Here is a 17,493-nt window from a genome sequence, read left to right on the forward strand (position 1 = left end):
CAAAATGCACTGCCATATCAGCAAAAACTCAGGAATGTATTGGCCGGGAATTGAACCCGGCCTCCCACGTGGCAGGCTAGATTTCTACCACTGAACCACCAATGATCCACAGATGCTTAAGTTTAGACTTACTCATGTACTTTAGTGTACAAAACAAAGCAGGAGAGTCAGGATGCCTTGCCTTGCCATCACCTCAACTGCTCTGTTACCAAACCTGGCTAACTCAGTCGGTAGAGCATGAGACTCTTAATTTCAATGTTGTGGGTTCAAGCCCCACGTTGGGCAGATGTTTCTTTTCCTGTACCATTCCATTGTATGTGGAACACTGTATACTTGCACCACCACAGCGCAAATGGCTGTCCTCACTTTCACAAAATGCACTGCGATATCAGCAAAAACTCAGGACTGTATTGGCTGGGAATCGAACCCAGGCCTCCCACGTGGCAGGCGAGAATTCTACCACTGAACCACCAATGCTCCACAGATGCCTAATTTTACACTTACTCATGTACTTTAGTGTATAAAACAAAGCAGGAGTGTCAGGATGCCTTGCCTTGCCATCACTTCCAAGCCTATGTAACCAAGCCCGACTAGCACAGACGCTAGAGCATAAGACTCTTAATCTTAGGGTCATGTATTTGAGCTCCATGTTGGGCAGTTGTTTTTTTCTCTTCCTGTACCATTGTATGTGGAACAATGTTTACTTGCACCACCACAGCGCAAATGGCTTTCCTCACTTTCACAAAATAAACTGCCATATCAGCAAAAACTCAGGACTGCATTGGCCAGGAATTGAACACGGGACTCCCGTGTGGCAGGCGAGAATTATACCACTGAACCACCAATGCTCCACGGATGCCTATTTTTACACTTACTCGTGTACTTTAGTGTATAAAACAAAGCAGGAGTGTCAGGATGCCTTGCCTTCACCTCCATGCCTACATAACCAAGCCTGACTAGCACAGTCGCTAGAGCATAAGACTCTTAATCTTAGGGTCATGTATTTGAGCTCCATGTTGAACAGTTGTTTTTTTTCTCTTTCTGTACCATTCCATTGTATGTGGAACAGTGTATACTTGCATCACCACAGCGCAAATGGCTGTCCTCACTTTCACAAAATGCACTGCCATATCAGCAAAAACTCAGGAATGTATTGGTCGGTAATTGAACCCGGCCTCCCGCGTGGCAGGCTAGATTTCTACCACTGAACCACCAATGATCCACAGATGCTTAATTTTAGACCTCCTCGTATATTTTAGTGTACAAAACAAAGCAGGAGAGTCAGGATGCCTTGCCTTGCCATCACCTCCACTGCTCCGTTACCAAGCCTGGCTAACTCAGTCGGTGGAGCATGAGTCTCTTAATCTCAGGGTCGTGGGTTCGAGCCCCACGTTGACCGGATGTTTTTTTTTCTTTTCCTGTACCATTGTATGTGGAACACTGTATACTTGCACAACCACAGCGCAAATGGCTGTTCTCACTTTCACAAAATGCACTGCCATATCAGCAAAATCTCAGGACTACATTGGCCGGGAATCGAACCCAGGCCTCCCACATGGGAGGTGAGAATTCTACCACTGAACCACCAATGCTCCACAGATGCATAATTTTACACTTACTCATGTACTTTAGTGTATAAAACAAAGCAGGAGTGTCAGGATGCCTTACCTTGCCATCACCTCCAAGCCTACGTAACCAAGCCCGACTAGCACAGTCGCTAGAGCATAAGACTCTTAATCTTAGGGTCATGTATTTGAGCTCCATGTTGGGCAGTTGTTTTTTTCTCTTCCTGTACCATTGTATGTGGAACAGTGTATACTTGCATCACCACAGCGCAAATGGCTGTCCTCACTTTCACAAAATGCACTGCCATATCAGCAAAAACTCAGGAATGTATTGGCCGGGAATTGAACCCGGCCTCCCACGTGGCAGGCTAGATTTCTACCACTGAACCACCAATGATCCACAGATGCTTAATTTTAGACTTACTCGTGTATTTTAGTGTACAAAACAAAGCAGGAGAGTCAGGATGCCTTGCCTTGCCATCACCTCAACTGCTCCGTTACCAAGCCTGGCTAACTCAGTCGGTGGAGCATGAGACTGTTAATCTCAGGGTCGTGGGTTCGAGCCCCACATTGGCCGGATGTTTTTTTTCTTTTCCTGTACCATTGTATGTGGAACACTGTCTACTTGCACCACCACAGTGCAAATAGCTGTCCTCACTCACAAAATACACTGCCATTTCAGCAAAAACTCAGGACTGCATTGGCCGGGAATCGAACCCGGGCTTACCGCGTGGCAGGCGAGAAGTCTACCACTGAACCACCAATGCTCCACAGATACATAATGTTACACTTACTCGTGTACTTTAGTGTAAGAAACAAAGCAGGAGTGTTAGGATGCCTTGCCTTGCCATCACCTACATATATTCGCAACCAAGCCTGGCTAGTTCAGTCTGTAGAGCATGAAACTCTTAATCTCAGGGTTGTGGGTTTGAGCCCCATGTTGGGCGGATGTTTTTTTTGTTTTCCTGTACCATTGTATTTGGAACACTGTATACTTGCACCACCACAGCACAAATGGCTGTCCTCACTTTCACAAAATGCACTGCCATATCAGCATAAACTCAGGAATGTATTGGCCTTTAATTGAACCCAGCCGCCCGCGTGGCAGGCTAGATTTCTACCACTGAACCAAAAACGATCCAAAGATTCTTAATTTTAGACTTACTCGTGTACTTTAGTGTACAAAACAAAGCAGGAGAGTCAGGATACCTTGCCTTGCCAACACCTCAACTCCTCTGTTACCAAGCCTGGCTAACTCAGTCGGTAGAGCATGAGACTCTTAATCTCAGGGTCATGAGTTCGAGCCCCACGTTGGGCAGATGTTTTTTTTCTTTTCCTGTACCATTGTATGTGGAACACTGTATACTTGCACCACCACAGCGCAAATGGCTGTCCTCACTATCACAAAATACACTGCCATATCAGCAAAAACTCAGGACTGCATTTGCCGGGAATCGATTCCGGTCCACCCAAGTGGCAGGCGAGAATTCTACCACTGAACCATCAATGCTCCACAGATGCCTAATTTTACACTTACTCATGTACTTTAGTGTATAAAACAAAGCAGGAGTGTCAGGATTCCTTGCCTTGCCATCACCTCCAAGCCTACGTAACCAAGCCCGACTAGCACAGTCACTAGAGCATAAGACTCTTAATCTTAGGGTCATGTATTTGAGCTCCATGTTGGGCAGTTGTTTTTTTCTCTTCCTGTACCATTGTATGTGGAACAGTGTATACTTGCATCACCACAGCGCAAATGGCTGTCCTCACTTTCACAAAATGCACTGCCATATCAGCAAACACTCAGGAATGTATTGGCCGGGAATTGAACCCGGCCTCCCACGTGGCAGGCTAGATTTCTACCACTGAACCACCAATGATCCACAGATGCTTAATTTTAGACTTACTCATGTACTTTAGTGTACAAAACAAAGCAGGAGAGTCAGGATGCCTTGCCTTGCCATCACCTCAACTGCTCAGTTACCAAGCCTGGCTAACTCAGTCGGTGGAGCATGAGACTGTTAATCTCAGGGTCGTGGGTTCGAGCCCCACATTGGCCGGATGTTTTTTTTCTTTTCCTGTACCATTGTATGTGGAACACTGTCTACTTGCACCACCACAGTGCAAATAGCTGTCCTCACTCACAAAATACACTGCCATTTCAGCAAAAACTCGGGACTGCATTGGCCGGGAATCGAACCCGGGCTTACCGCGTGGCAGGCAAGTAGTCTACCACTGAACCACCAATGCTACACAGATACATAATGTTACACTTACTCGTGTACTTTAGTGTAAGAAACAAAGCAGGAGTGTTAGGATGCCTTGCCTTGCCATCACCTCCATATATTCGCAACCAAGCCTGGCTAGTTCAGTCTGTAGAGCATGAAACTCTTAATCTCAGGGTTGTGGGTTTGAGCCCCATGTTGGGCGGATGTTTTTTTTGTTTTCCTGTACCATTGTATGTGGAACAGTGTATACTTGCATCACCACAGCGCAAATGGCTGTCCTCACTTTCACAAAATGCACTGCCATATCAGCAAACACTCAGGAATGTATTGGCCGGGAATAGAACCCGGCCTCCCACGTGGCAGGCTAGATTTCTACCACTGAACCACCAATGATCCACAGATGCTTAATTTTAGACTTACTCATGTACTTTAGTGTACAAAACAAAGCAGGAGAGTCAGGATGCCTTGCCTTGCCATCACCTCAACTCCTCCCTTACCAAGCTTGGCTAACTCAGTTGGTAGAACATGAGTATCTTAATCTCAGGGTCGTGGGTTCGAGCCCCACATTGGGCGGATGTTTTTTTTTCTTTTCCTGTACCATTGTATGTGGAACACTGTCTACTTGCACCACCACAGCTCAAATGACTGTCCTCACTTTCACAAAATGCACTGCCATATCAGCAAAAACTCAGGACTGTATTGGCCAGGAATCGAACTCGGGCCTCCTGCATGGCAGGCAATAATTCTACCACTGAACCACCAATGCTCCACAGATACCTAATTTTACACTTACTCGTGTACTTTAGTGTGTAAAACAAAGCAGGAGTGTCAGGATGCCTTACCTTCACCTCCAAGCCTACGTAACCAAGCCCGACTAGCACAGTCGCTAGAGCATACGACTCTTAATCTTAGGGTCATGTATTTGAGCTCCATGCTGGACAGTTTTTTTTCTCTTCCTGTACCATTGTATGTGGAACAGTGTATACTTGCAACACCACAGCGAAAATGGCTGTCCTCACTTTCACAAAATGCACTGCCATATCAGCAAAAACTCAGGAATGTATTGGCCGGTGATTGAACCCGGCCTCCCGCGTGGCAGGCTAGATTTCTACCACTGAACCACCAATGATCCACAGATGCTTAATTTTACACTTACTCATGTACTTTAGTGTACAAAACAAAGCAGGATAGTAAGGATGCCTTGCCTTGCAATCACCTCATCTCCTCTGTTACCAAGCCTAGCTAACTCAGTCGGTGAAGCATAAGACTCTTAATCTAAGGGTCGTGGGTTCGAGCCCCACGTTGGGCGGATGTTTTTTTTTCTTTTCCTGTACCATTGAATGTGGAACACTGTATACTTGCACCACCACAGCGCAAATGGCTGTCCTCACTTTCACAAAATGCACTGCCATATCAGCAAAAACTCAGGAATGTATTGGCCGGTAATTGAACACAGCCTCCCGCATGGCAGGCTAGATTTCTACCACTGAACCACCAATGATCCACAGATGCTTAATTTTACACTTACTCATGTACTTTAGTGTACAAAACAAAGCAGGAGAGTAAGGATGCCTTGCCTTGCCATCACCTCAACTCCTCCGTTACCAAGCCTGGCTAACTCAGTTGGTGGAGCATGAGACTCTTAATCGCAGGGTCGTGGGTTCGAGCCCCACGTTGGGTGGATGTTTTTCTTTTCCTGTACCATTGTATGTGGAACACTGTACACTTGCACCACCACAGCGCAAATGGCTGTCCTCACTTTCACAAAATGCACTGCCATATCAGCAAAAACTCAAGACTGCATTGGCCGGAAATCAAACCCGGGCCTCCCACGTGGCAGGCAAGAATTCTACCACTGAACCACCAATGCTCCACTGATGCCTCATTTTACACTTACTCATGTACTTTAGTGTATAAAACAAAGCAGAAGTGTCAGGATGCCTTGCCTTGCCATCACCTCCATGCCTACGTAACCAAGCCCGACTAGCACAGTCGCTAGAGCATGAGACTCTTAATCTTAGAGTCATGTATTTGAGCTCCATGTTGGGCAGTTGTTTTTTTCTCTTCCTGTACCATTGTATGTGGAACAGTGTATACTTGCATCACCACAGCGCAAATGGCTGTCCTCACTTTCACAAAATGCACTGCGATATCAGCAAAAACTCAGGAATGTATTGGCCGGGAATTTTCAACCCGGCCTCCCACGTGGCAGGCTAGATTTCTACCACTAAAGCACCAATGATCCACAGATGCTTAATTTTAGACTTACTCATGTACTTTAGTGTACAAAACAAAGCAGGAGAGTCAGGATGCCTTGCCTTGCCATCACCTCAACTCCTCCCTTACCAAGCTTGGCTAACACAATCGGTAGAACATGAGTATCTTAATCTCAGGGTCGTGGTTTTAAGCCCCACATTGGGCGGATGTTTTTTTTTTCTTTTCCTGTACCATTGTATGTGGAACACTGTCTACTTGCACCACCACAGTGCAAATGGCTGTCCTCACTTTCACAAAATGCACTGCCATATCAGCAAAAACTCAGGACTGTATTGGCCTGGAATCGAACACGGGCCTCTCGCATGGCAGGCGAGAATTCTACCACTGAACCACAAATGCTCCACGGATACCTAATTTTATACTTACTCGTGTACTTTAGTGTATAAAACAAAGCATGAGTGTCAGGATGCCTTTCCTTCACCTCCAAGCCTACGTAACCAAGCCCGACTAACACAGTCGCTAGAGCATAAGACTCTTAATCTTAGGGTCATGTATTTGAGCTCCATGTTGGGCAGTTGTTTTTTTCTCTTCCTGTACCATTGTATGTGGAACAGTGTATACTTGCATCACCACAGCGCAAATGGCTGTCCTCACTTTCACAAAATGCACTGCCATATCAGCAAAAACTCAGGAATGTATTGGCCGGGAATTAAACCCGGCCTCCCACGTGGCAGGCTAGATTTCTACCACTGAACCACCAATGATCCACAGATGCTTAATTTTAGACTTACTCGTGTACTTTAGTGTACAAAACAAAGCAGGAGAGTCAGGATGCCTTGCCTTGCCATCACCTCAACTGCTCTGTTACCAAGCCTGGCTAACTCAATCGGTAAAGCATGAGACTCTTAATTTCAAGGTTGTAAGTTCAAGCCCCACGTTGGGCAGATGTTTCTTTTTCTTTTCCTGTACCATTCCATTGTATGTGGAACACTGTATACTTGCACCACCACAGCGCAAATGGCTGTCCTCACTTTCACAAAATGCACTGCGATATCAGCAAAAACTCAGGACTGTATTGGCTGGGAATCGAACAAAGGCCTCCCACGTGGCAGGCGAGAATTCTACCACTGAACCACCAATGCTCCACAGATGCCTAGTTTTACACTTACTCATGTACTTTAGTGTATAAAACAAAGCAGCAGTGTCAGGATGCCCTGCCTTGCCATCACTTCCAAACCTATGTAACCAAGCCCGACTAGCACAGTCGCTAGAGCATAAGACTCTTAATCTTAGGGTCATGTATTTGAGCTCCATGTTGGGCAGTTGTTTTTTTCTCTTCCTGTACCATTGTATGTGGAACAATGTTTACTTGCACCACCACAGCGCAAATGGATTTCCTCACTTTCACAAAATGCACTGCCATATCAGCAAAAACTCAGGACTGCATTGGCCAGGAATCGAACACGGGACTCCCGTGTGGCAGGCAAGAATTATACCACTGAACCACCAATGCTCCACGGATGCCTATTTTTACACTTACTCGTGTACTTTAGTGTATAAAACAAAGCAGGAGTGTCAGGATGCCTTGCCTTCACCTCCATGCCTACATAACCAAGCCTGACTAGCACAGTCGCTAGAGCATAAGACTCTTAATCTTAGGGTCATGTATTTGAGCTCCATGTTGAACAGTTGTTTTTTTTCTCTTTCTGTACCATTCCATTGTATGTGGAACAGTGTATACTTGCATCACCACAGCGCAAATGGCTGTCCTCACTTTCACAAAATGCACTGCCATATCAGCAAAAACTCAGGAATGTATTGGTCGGTAATTGAACCCGGCCTCCCGCGTGGCAGGCTAGATTTCTACCACTGAACCACCAATGATCCACAGATGCTTAATTTTAGACCTCCTCGTATATTTTAGTGTACAAAACAAAGCAGGAGAGTCAGGATGCCTTGCCTTGCCATCACCTCCACTGCTCCGTTACCAAGCCTGGCTAACTCAGTCGGTGGAGCATGAGTCTCTTAATCTCAGGGTCGTGGGTTCGAGCCCCACGTTGACCGGATGTTTTTTTTTCTTTTCCTGTACCATTGTATGTGGAACACTGTATACTTGCACAACCACAGCGCAAATGGCTGTTCTCACTTTCACAAAATGCACTGCCATATCAGCAAAAACTCAGGACTACATTGGCCGGGAATCGAACCCAGGCCTCCCACATGGCAGGCGAGAATTCTACCACTGAACCACCAATGCTCCACAGATGCATAATTTTACACTTACTCATGTACTTTAGTGTATAAAACAAAGCAGGAGTGTCAGGATGCCTTACCTTGCCATCACCTCCAAGCCTACGTAACCAAGCCCGACTAGCACAGTCGCTAGAGCATAAGACTCTTAATCTTAGGGTCATGTATTTGAGCTCCATGTTGGGCAGTTGTTTTTTTCTCTTCCTGTACCATTGTATGTGGAACAGTGTATACTTGCATCACCACAGCGCAAATGGCTGTCCTCACTTTCACAAAATGCACTGCCATATCAGCAAAAACTCAGGAATGTATTGGCCGGGAATTGAACCCGGCCTCCCACGTGGCAGGCTAGATTTCTACCACTGAACCACCAATGATCCACAGATGCTTAATTTTAGACTTACTCGTGTATTTTAGTGTACAAAACAAAGCAGGAGAGTCAGGATGCCTTGCCTTGCCATCACCTCAACTGCTCCGTTACCAAGCCTGGCTAACTCAGTCGGTGGAGCTTGAGACTGTTAATCTCAGGGTCGTGGGTTCGAGCCCCACATTGGCCGGATGTTGTTTTTCTTTTCCTGTACCATTGTATGTGGAACACTGTATACTTGCACCACCACAGCGCAAATGGCTGTCCTCACTATCACAAAATACACTGCCATATCAGCAAAAACTCAAGACTGTATTGGCCAGGAATCGAACTCAGGCCTCCTGCATGGCAGGCAAGAATTCTACCACTGAACCACCAATGCTCCACAGATACCTAATTTTACACTTACTCGTGTACTTTAGTGTATAAAACAAAGCAGGAGTGTCAGGATGCCTTTCCTTCACCTCCAAGCCTACGTAACCAAGCCCGACTAGCACAGTCGCTAGAGCATACGACTCTTAATCTTAGGGTCATGTATTTGAGCTCCATGTTGGACAGTTTTTTTTCTCTTCCTGTACCATTGTATGTGGAACAGTGTATACTTGCAACACCACAGCGCAAATGGCTGTCCTCACTTTCACAAAATGCACTGCCATATCAGCAAAAACTCAGGAATGTATTGGCCGGTGATTGAACCCGGCCTCCCGCGTGGCAGGCTAGATTTCTACCACTGAACCACCAATGATCCACAGATGCTTAATTTTACACTTACTCATGTACTTTAGTGTACAAAACAAAGCAGGAGAGTAAGGATGCCTTGCCTTGCCTTGCCTTGCCATCACCTCAACTCCTGTTACCAAGCCTGGCTAACTCAGTCGGTGGAGCATAAAACACTTAATCTCAGGGTCGTGGGTTCGAGCCCCACGTTGGGCGGATGTTTTTTTTCTCTTTTCCTGTACCATTGTATGTGGAACACTATACTTGCACCACCACAGCACAAATGGCTGTCCTCACTTTCACAAAATGCACTGCCATATCAGCAAAAACTCAGGAATGTATTGGCCGGTAATTGAACCCGGCCTCCTGCGTGGCAGGCTAGATTTCTACCACTGAACCACCAATGATCCACAGATGCTTAATTTTACACTTACTCATGTACTTTAGTGTACAAAACAAAGCAGGAGAGTAAGGATGCCTTGCCTTGCCATTACCTTAACTCCTCCGTTACCAAGCCTGGCTAACTCAGTTGGTGGAGTATGAGACTCTTAATCTCAGGGTCGTGGGTTCGAGCCCCATGTTGGGTGGATGTTTTTTTTTCTTTTCCTGTACCATTGTATGTGGAACACTGTATACTCTCACCACCACAGCGCAAATAGCTGTCCTCACTTTCACAAAATGCACTGCCATATCAGCAAAAACTCAGGACTGCATTGGCCGGGAATCAATCCCAGGCATCCCACGTGGCAGGCGAGAATTCTACCACTGAACCACCAATGCTCCACAGATGCTTGATTTTACACTTACTCATGTACTTTAGTGTATAAAACAAAGCAGGAGTGTCAGGATGCCTTGCCTTGCCATCACTTCCAAGCCTATGTAACCAAGCCCGACTAGCACAGTCGCTAGAGCAGGCCTGGCCAACCTGTGGCTCTCCAGCTGTTGTAAAACTACAAGTCCCATCATGCTTTGCCACAGTTTTCCTATTAGGGAATGCTAGAACAGTGGCAGTGCATGCTGGGATGTGTAGTTTCACAACACCTGGAGAGCCACAGGTTGGCCAGGCCTGCGCTAGAGCATAAGACTCTTAATCTTAGGGTCATGTATTTGAGCTCCATGTTGGGCAGTTGTTTTTTTCTCTTCCTGTACCATTGTATGTGGAACAATGTTTACTTGCACCACCACAGCGCAAATGGCTTTCCTCACTTTCACAAAATGCACTGCCATATCAGCAAAAACTCAGGACTGCATTGGCCAGGAATCGAACACAGGACTCCCGCGTGGCAGGCGAGAATTATACCACTGAACCACCAATGCTCCATGGATGCCTAATTTTTACACTTACTCGTGTACTTTAGTGTATAAAACAAAGCAGGAGTGTCAGGATGCCTTGCCTTCACCTCCATGCCTACATAACCAAGCCTGACTAGCACAGTCGCTAGAGCATAAGACTCTTAATCTTAGGGTCATGTATTTGAGCTCCATGTTGAACAGTTGTTTTTTTTCTCTTTCTGTACCATTCCATTGTATGTGGAACAGTGTATACTTGCATCACCACAGCGCAAATGGCTGTCCTCACTTTCACAAAATGCACTGCCATATCAGCAAAAACTCAGGAATGTATTGGCCGGTAATTGAACCCGGCCTCCCGCGTGGCAGGCTAGATTTCTACCACTGAACCACCAATGATCCACAGATGCTTAATTTTAGACTTACTCGTATATTTTAGTGTACAAAACAAAGCAGGAGAGTCAGGATGCCTTGCCTTGCCATCACCTCCACTGCTCCGTTACCAAGCCTGACTAACTCAGTCAGTGGAGCATGAGTCTCTTAATCTCAGGGTCGTGGGTTCGAGCCCCACGTTGGCCGGATGTTTTTTTTTCTTTTCCTGTACCATTGTATGTGGAACACTGTATACTTGCACCACCACAGCGCAAATGGCTGTCCTCACTTTCACAAAATGCACTGCCATATCAGGACTGCATTGGCCGGGAATCGATCCCAGGACTCCCACGTGGCAGGCGAGAATTCTACCACTGTACCACCAATGCTCCACAGATGCCTAATTTTACACTTACTCATGTACTTTAGTGTATAAAACAAAGCAGGAGTGTCAGGATGCCTTGCCTTGCCATCACTTCCAAGCCTATGTAACCAAGCACGATTAGCACAGTCGCTAGTGCATAAGACTCTTAATCTTAGGGTCATGTATTTGAGCTCCATGTTGGGCAGTTGTTTTTTTCTCTTCCTGTACCATTGTATGTGGAACAATGTTTACTTGCACCACCACAGCGCAAATGGCTTTCCTCACTTTCACAAAATGCACTGCCATATCAGCAAAAACTCAGGACTGCATTGGCCAGGAATCGAACACATGACTCCCGCGTGGCAGGCGAGAATTATACCACTGAACCACCAATGCTCCACGGATGCCTAATTTTACACTTACTCGTGTACTTTAGTGTATAAAACAAAGCAGGAGTGTCAGGATGCCTTCCCTTCACCTCCATGCCTACATAACCAAGCCTGACTAGCACAGTCGCTAGAGCATAAGACTCTTAATCTTAGGGTCATGTATTTGAGCTCCATGTTGAACAGTTGTTTTTTTTCTCTTTCTGTACCATTCCATTGTATGTGGAACAGTGTATACTTGCATCACCACAGCGCAAATGGCTGTCCTCACTTTCACAAAATGCACTGCCATATCAGCAAAAACTCAGGAATGTATTGGCCGGTAATTGAACCCGGCGTCCCGCGTGGCAGGCTAGATTTCTACCACTGAACCACCAATGATCCACAGATGCTTAATTTTAGACTTACTCGTATATTTTAGTGTACAAAACAAAGCAGGAGAGTCAGGATGCCTTGCCTTGCCATCACCTCCACTGCTCCGTTACCAAGCCTGGCTAACTCAGTCGGTGGAGCATGAGTCTCTTAATCTCAGGGTCGTGGGTTCGAGCCCCTCATTGGCCGGATGTTTTTTTTTCTTTTCCTGTACCATTGTATGTGGAACACTGTATACTTGCACCACCACAGCGCAAATGGCTCTCCTCACTTTCACAAAATGCATTGCCATATCAGCAAAAACTCAGGACTACATTGGCAGGGAATCGAACCCAGGCCTCCCACATGGCAGGTGAGAATTCTACCACTGAACCACCAATGCTCCACGGATGCATAATTTTACACTTACTAGTGTACTTTAGTGTATAAAACAAAGCAGGAGTGTCAGGATGCCTTACCTTGCCATCACCTCCAAGCCTACGTAACCAAGCCCGACTAGCACAGTCGCTAGAGCATAAGACTCTTAATCTTAGGGTCATGTATTTGAGCTCCATTTTGGGCAGTTGTTTTTTTCTCTTCCTGTACCATTGTATGTGGAACAGTGTATACTTGCATCACCATAGCGCAAATGGCTGTCCTCACTTTCACAAAATGCACTGCCATATCAGCAAAAACTCAGGAATGTATTGGCCGGGAATTGAACCCGGCCTCCCACGTGGCAGGCTAGATTTCTACCACTGAACCACCAATGATCCACAGATGCTTAATTTTAGACTTACTCGTGTATTTTAGTGTACAAAACAAAGCAGGTGAATCAGGATGCCTTACCTTGCCATCACCTCAACTGCTCCGTTACCAAGCCTGGCTAACTCAGTCGGTGGAGCATGAGACTGTTAATCTCAGGGTCGTGGGTTCGAGCCCCACATTGGGCGGATGTTTTTTTTCTTTTCCTGTATCATTGTATGTGGAACACTGTATACTTGCACCACCACAGCGCAAATGGCTGTACTCACTTTCACAAAATGCACTGCCATATCAGCAAAATCTCAGGACTGCATTTGCTGGGAATCGAACCCAGGCCTCCCACATGGCAGGTGAGAATTCTACCACTGAACCACCAATGCTCCACGGATGCATAATTTTACACTTACTAGTGTACTTTAGTGTATAAAACAAAGCAGGAGTGTCAGGATGCCTTACCTTGCCATCACCTCCAAGCCTACGTAACCAAGCCCGACTAGCACAGTCGCTAGAGCATAAGACTCTTAATCTTAGGGTCATGTATTTGAGCTCCATGTTGGGCAGTTGTTTTTTCTCTTCCTGTACTATTGTATGCGGAACAGTGTATACTTGAATCACCACAGCGCAAATGGCTGTCCTCACTTACATAAAATGCACTGCCATATCGGCAAAAACTCAGGAATGTATTGGCCGGGAATTGAACCCGGCCTCCCACGTGGCAGGTTAGATTTCTACCACTGAACCACCAATGATCCACAGATACTTAATTTTAGACTTACTCGTGTACTTTAGTGTACAAAACAAAGCAGGAGAGTCAGGATGCCTTGCCTTGCCATCACCTCAACTGCTCTGTTACCAAGCCTGGCTAACTCAGTCGGTAGAGCATGAGACTCTTAATCTCAGGGTCGTGGGTTCGAGCCCCACGTTGGGCGGGTGTTTTTTTTCTTATCCTATACCATTGTATGTGGAACACTGTATACTTGCACCACCACAGCGCAAATGGCTGTCCTCACTTTCACAAAATGCACTGCCATATCAGCAAAAACTTAGGACCGCATTGGCCGGGAATCGAACCCAGGCCTCCCACGCGGCAGGCGAGAATTCTACCACTTGAACCACCAATGCTCCACAGATGCCTAATTTTACACTTACTCATGTACTTTTGTGTATAAAACAAAGCAGGAGTGTCAGGATGCCTTACCTTGCCATCACCTCCAAGCCTACGTAACCAAGCCCGACTAGCACAGTTGCTAGAGCATAAAACTCTTAATCTTAGGGTCATGTGTTTGAGCTCCATTTTGGGCAGTTGTTTTTTCCTCTTCCTGTACCAATGTATGTGGAACAGTGTATACTTGCATCACCACAGCGCAAATGGCTGTCCTCACTTTCACAAAATGCACTGCCATATCAGCAAAAACTCAGGAATGTATTGGCCGGGAATTGAACCCGGCCTCCCACGTGGTAGGCTAGGTTTCTACCACTGAACCACCAATGATCCACAGATGCTTAATTTTAGACTTACTCATGTACTTTTGTGTACAAAACAAAGCAGGAGAGTCAGAATGCCTTGCCTTGCCATCACCTCAACTGCTCAGTTACCAAGTTTGGCTAACTCAGTCGGTGGAGCATGAGACTCTTAATCTCAGTGTTGTGGGTTCGAGCCCCACATTGGCAGGATATTTTTTCTTTTCCTGTACCATTGTATGTGGAACACTGTATACTTGCACCACCACAGCGCAAATGGCTGTCCTCACTTTCACAAAATGCACTGCCATATCAGCAAAAACTCAGGACTGCATTGGCAGGGAATCGAACCTGGGCCTCCCACGTGGAAGGCGAGAATTCTACCACTGAACCACCAATGCTCCACAGATGCCTAATTTTACACTTAATCATGTACTTTAGTGTATAAAACAAAGCAGAAGTGTCAGGATGCCTACCTTGCCATCACCTCCAAGCCTACGTAACCAAGCCCGACTAGCACAGTCGCTAGAGCATAAGTCTCTTAATCTTAGGGTCATGTATTTGAGCTCCATGTTGGGCAGTTGTTTTTTTCTCTTCCTGTACCATTGTATGCGGAACAGTGTATACTTGCATCACCACAGTGCAAATGGCTGTCCTCTCTTTCACAAAATGCACTGCCATATCAGCAGAAACTCAGGACTGCATTGGCCGGGAATCGATTCCGGGCCTCCCGCGTGGCAGGCGAGAATTCTACCACTGAACGACCAATGCTCCACAGATGCCTGATTTTACACTTACTCATGTATTTTAGTGTATAAAACAAAGCAGGAATGTCAGGATGCCTTGCCATCACCTCCAAGCCTACGTAACTAAGCCCGACTAGCACAGTCGCTAGAGCATAAGACTCTTAATCTTAGGGTCATGTATTTGAGCTCCATGTTGGGCAGTTGTTTTTTTCTCTTCCTGTACGATTGTATGTGGAACAATGTCTACTTGCACCACCACAGCGCAAATGGCTTTCCTCACTTTCACAAAATGCACTGCCATATCAGCAAAAACTCAGGACTGCATTGGCCGGGAATCGAACCCAGGCCTCCCACCTGGCAGGCGAGAATTCTACCACCGAACCACCAATGCTCCACTGATGCATAATTTTACACTTACTCATGTACTTTAGTGTATAAAACAAAGCAGGAGTGTCAGGATGCCTTCCCTTGCCATCACCTCCAAGCCTACGTAACCAAACCCGACTAGCACAGTCGCTAGAGCATAAAACTCTTAATCTTAGGGTCATGTGTTTGAGCTCCATTTTGGGCAGTTGTTTTTTTCTCTTCCTGTACCAATGTATGTGGAACACTGTATACTTGCACCACCACAGCGCAAATGGCTGTCCTCACTTTCACAAAATGCACTGCCATATCAGCAAAAAATCAGGACTGCATTGGCCGGGAATCGAACCCGGGCCTCCCACATGGCAGGCGAGAATTTTACCACTGAACCACCAATGCTCCACTGGTGCATAAGTTTACACTTACTCATGTACTTTAGTGTATAAAACAAAGCAGGAGTGTCAGGATGCCTTACCTTGCCATCACCTCCAAGCCTACGTAACCAAGCCCGACTAGCACAGTCGCTAGAGCATAAGACTCTTAATCTTAGGGTCATGTATTTGAGCTCCATTTTGGACAGTTGTTTTTTTCTCTTCCTGTACCAATGTATGTGGAACAGTGTATACTTGCATCACCACAGCGCAAATGGCTGTCCTCACTTTCACAAAATGCACTGCCATATCAGCAAAAACTCAGGAATGTATTGGCCGGGAATTGAACCCGGCCTCCCACGTGGCCGACTAGATTTCTACCACTGAACCACCAATGATCCACAGATGCTTAATTTTAGATTTACTCATGTACTTTTGTGTACAAAACAAAGCAGGAGAGTCAGAATGCCTTGCCTTGCCATCACCTCAACTGCTCCGTTACCAAGCCTGGCTAACTCAGTCGGTGGAGCATGAGACTCTTAATCTCAGGGTTGTGGGTTCGAGCCCAACATTGGCCGGATGTTTTTTTTTCTTTTTCTGTACCATTGTATGTGGAACACTGTATACTTGCACCACCACAGCGCAAATGGCTGTCCTCACTTTCACAAAATGCACTGCCATGTCAGCAAAAACTCAGGACTACATTGGCAGGGAATCGAACCCAGGCCTCCCACATGGCAGGCGAGAATGCTACCACTGAACCACCAATGCTCTACAGATGCATCATTTTTTACTTACTCATGTACTTTAGTGTATAAAACAAAGCAGGAGTGTCAGGATGCCTTACCTTGCCATCACCTCCAAGCCTACGTAACCAAGCCCGACTAGCACAGTCGCTAGAGCATAAGACTCTTAATATTAGGGTCATGTATTTGAGCTCCATTTTGGGCAGTTGTTTTTTTCTCTTCCTGTACCAATGTATGTGGAACAGTGTATACTTGCATCACCACAGCGCAAATGGCTGTCCTCACTTTCACAAAATGCACTGCCATATCAGCAAAAACTCAGGAATGTATTGGCCGGGAATTGAACCCAGCCTCCCACGTGGCAGGCTAGATTTCTACCACTGAACCACCAATGATCCACAGATGCTTAATTTTAGACTTACTCATGTATTTTTGAGTACAAAACAAAGCAGGAGAGTCAGAATGCCTTGCCTTGCCATCACCTCAACTGCTCCGTTACCAAGCCTGGCTAACTCAGTCGGTGGAGCATGAGACTGTTAATCTCAGGGTTGTGGGTTCGAGCCCCACATTGGCAGGATGTTTTTTTTCTTTTCCCGTACCATTGTATGTGGAACACTGTATACTTGCACCACCACAGCGCAAATGTCTGTCCTCACTTTCACAAAATGCACTGCCATATCAGCAAAAACTCAGGACTGCATTGGCCGGGAATCGAACCCGGGCCTCCCACATGGCAGGCGAGAATTCTACCACTGAACCACCAATGCTCCACTGATGCATAATTTTACACTTACTCATGTACTTTAGTGTATAAAACAAAGCAGGAGTGTCAGGATGCCTTACCTTGCCATCACCTCCAAGCCTACGTAACCAAGCCCGACTAGCACAGTCGCTAGAACATAAGACTCTTAATCTTAGGGTCATGTATTTGAGC

At 46.1% G+C, this 17,493-nt stretch overlaps 7 non-coding genes across 7 annotated transcripts; 1 reads left to right on the forward strand and 6 right to left on the reverse strand.

Annotated features, from left to right (window-relative positions):
- Positions 1 to 406: 406 nt before the first annotated feature.
- Positions 407 to 477, reverse strand: TRNAG-GCC (transfer RNA glycine (anticodon GCC)). Its single transcript has one exon. It is a non-coding gene; the product is annotated as a tRNA-Gly (tRNA).
- Positions 478 to 1,521: 1,044 nt separating this feature from the next.
- On the reverse strand, positions 1,522 to 1,592 carry TRNAG-CCC (transfer RNA glycine (anticodon CCC)). The gene has a single exon. It is a non-coding gene; the product is annotated as a tRNA-Gly (tRNA).
- A 6,604-nt stretch (positions 1,593 to 8,196) lies between these two features.
- On the reverse strand, positions 8,197 to 8,267 carry TRNAG-GCC (transfer RNA glycine (anticodon GCC)). Its single transcript has one exon. It is a non-coding gene; the product is annotated as a tRNA-Gly (tRNA).
- Positions 8,268 to 13,728: 5,461 nt separating this feature from the next.
- On the forward strand, positions 13,729 to 13,801 carry TRNAK-CUU (transfer RNA lysine (anticodon CUU)). The gene has a single exon. It is a non-coding gene; the product is annotated as a tRNA-Lys (tRNA).
- A 121-nt stretch (positions 13,802 to 13,922) lies between these two features.
- On the reverse strand, positions 13,923 to 13,994 carry TRNAG-GCC (transfer RNA glycine (anticodon GCC)). The gene has a single exon. It is a non-coding gene; the product is annotated as a tRNA-Gly (tRNA).
- Positions 13,995 to 15,770: 1,776 nt separating this feature from the next.
- TRNAG-GCC (transfer RNA glycine (anticodon GCC)) lies at positions 15,771 to 15,841 on the reverse strand. The gene has a single exon. It is a non-coding gene; the product is annotated as a tRNA-Gly (tRNA).
- Positions 15,842 to 17,255: 1,414 nt separating this feature from the next.
- TRNAG-GCC (transfer RNA glycine (anticodon GCC)) lies at positions 17,256 to 17,326 on the reverse strand. Its single transcript has one exon. It is a non-coding gene; the product is annotated as a tRNA-Gly (tRNA).
- Positions 17,327 to 17,493: the final 167 nt, after the last annotated feature.

This window comes from Pseudophryne corroboree, chromosome 3 (assembly GCF_028390025.1).
Source record: "Pseudophryne corroboree isolate aPseCor3 chromosome 3, aPseCor3.hap2, whole genome shotgun sequence".
NCBI classification, from domain to species: Eukaryota; Metazoa; Chordata; class Amphibia; order Anura; family Myobatrachidae; genus Pseudophryne; species Pseudophryne corroboree.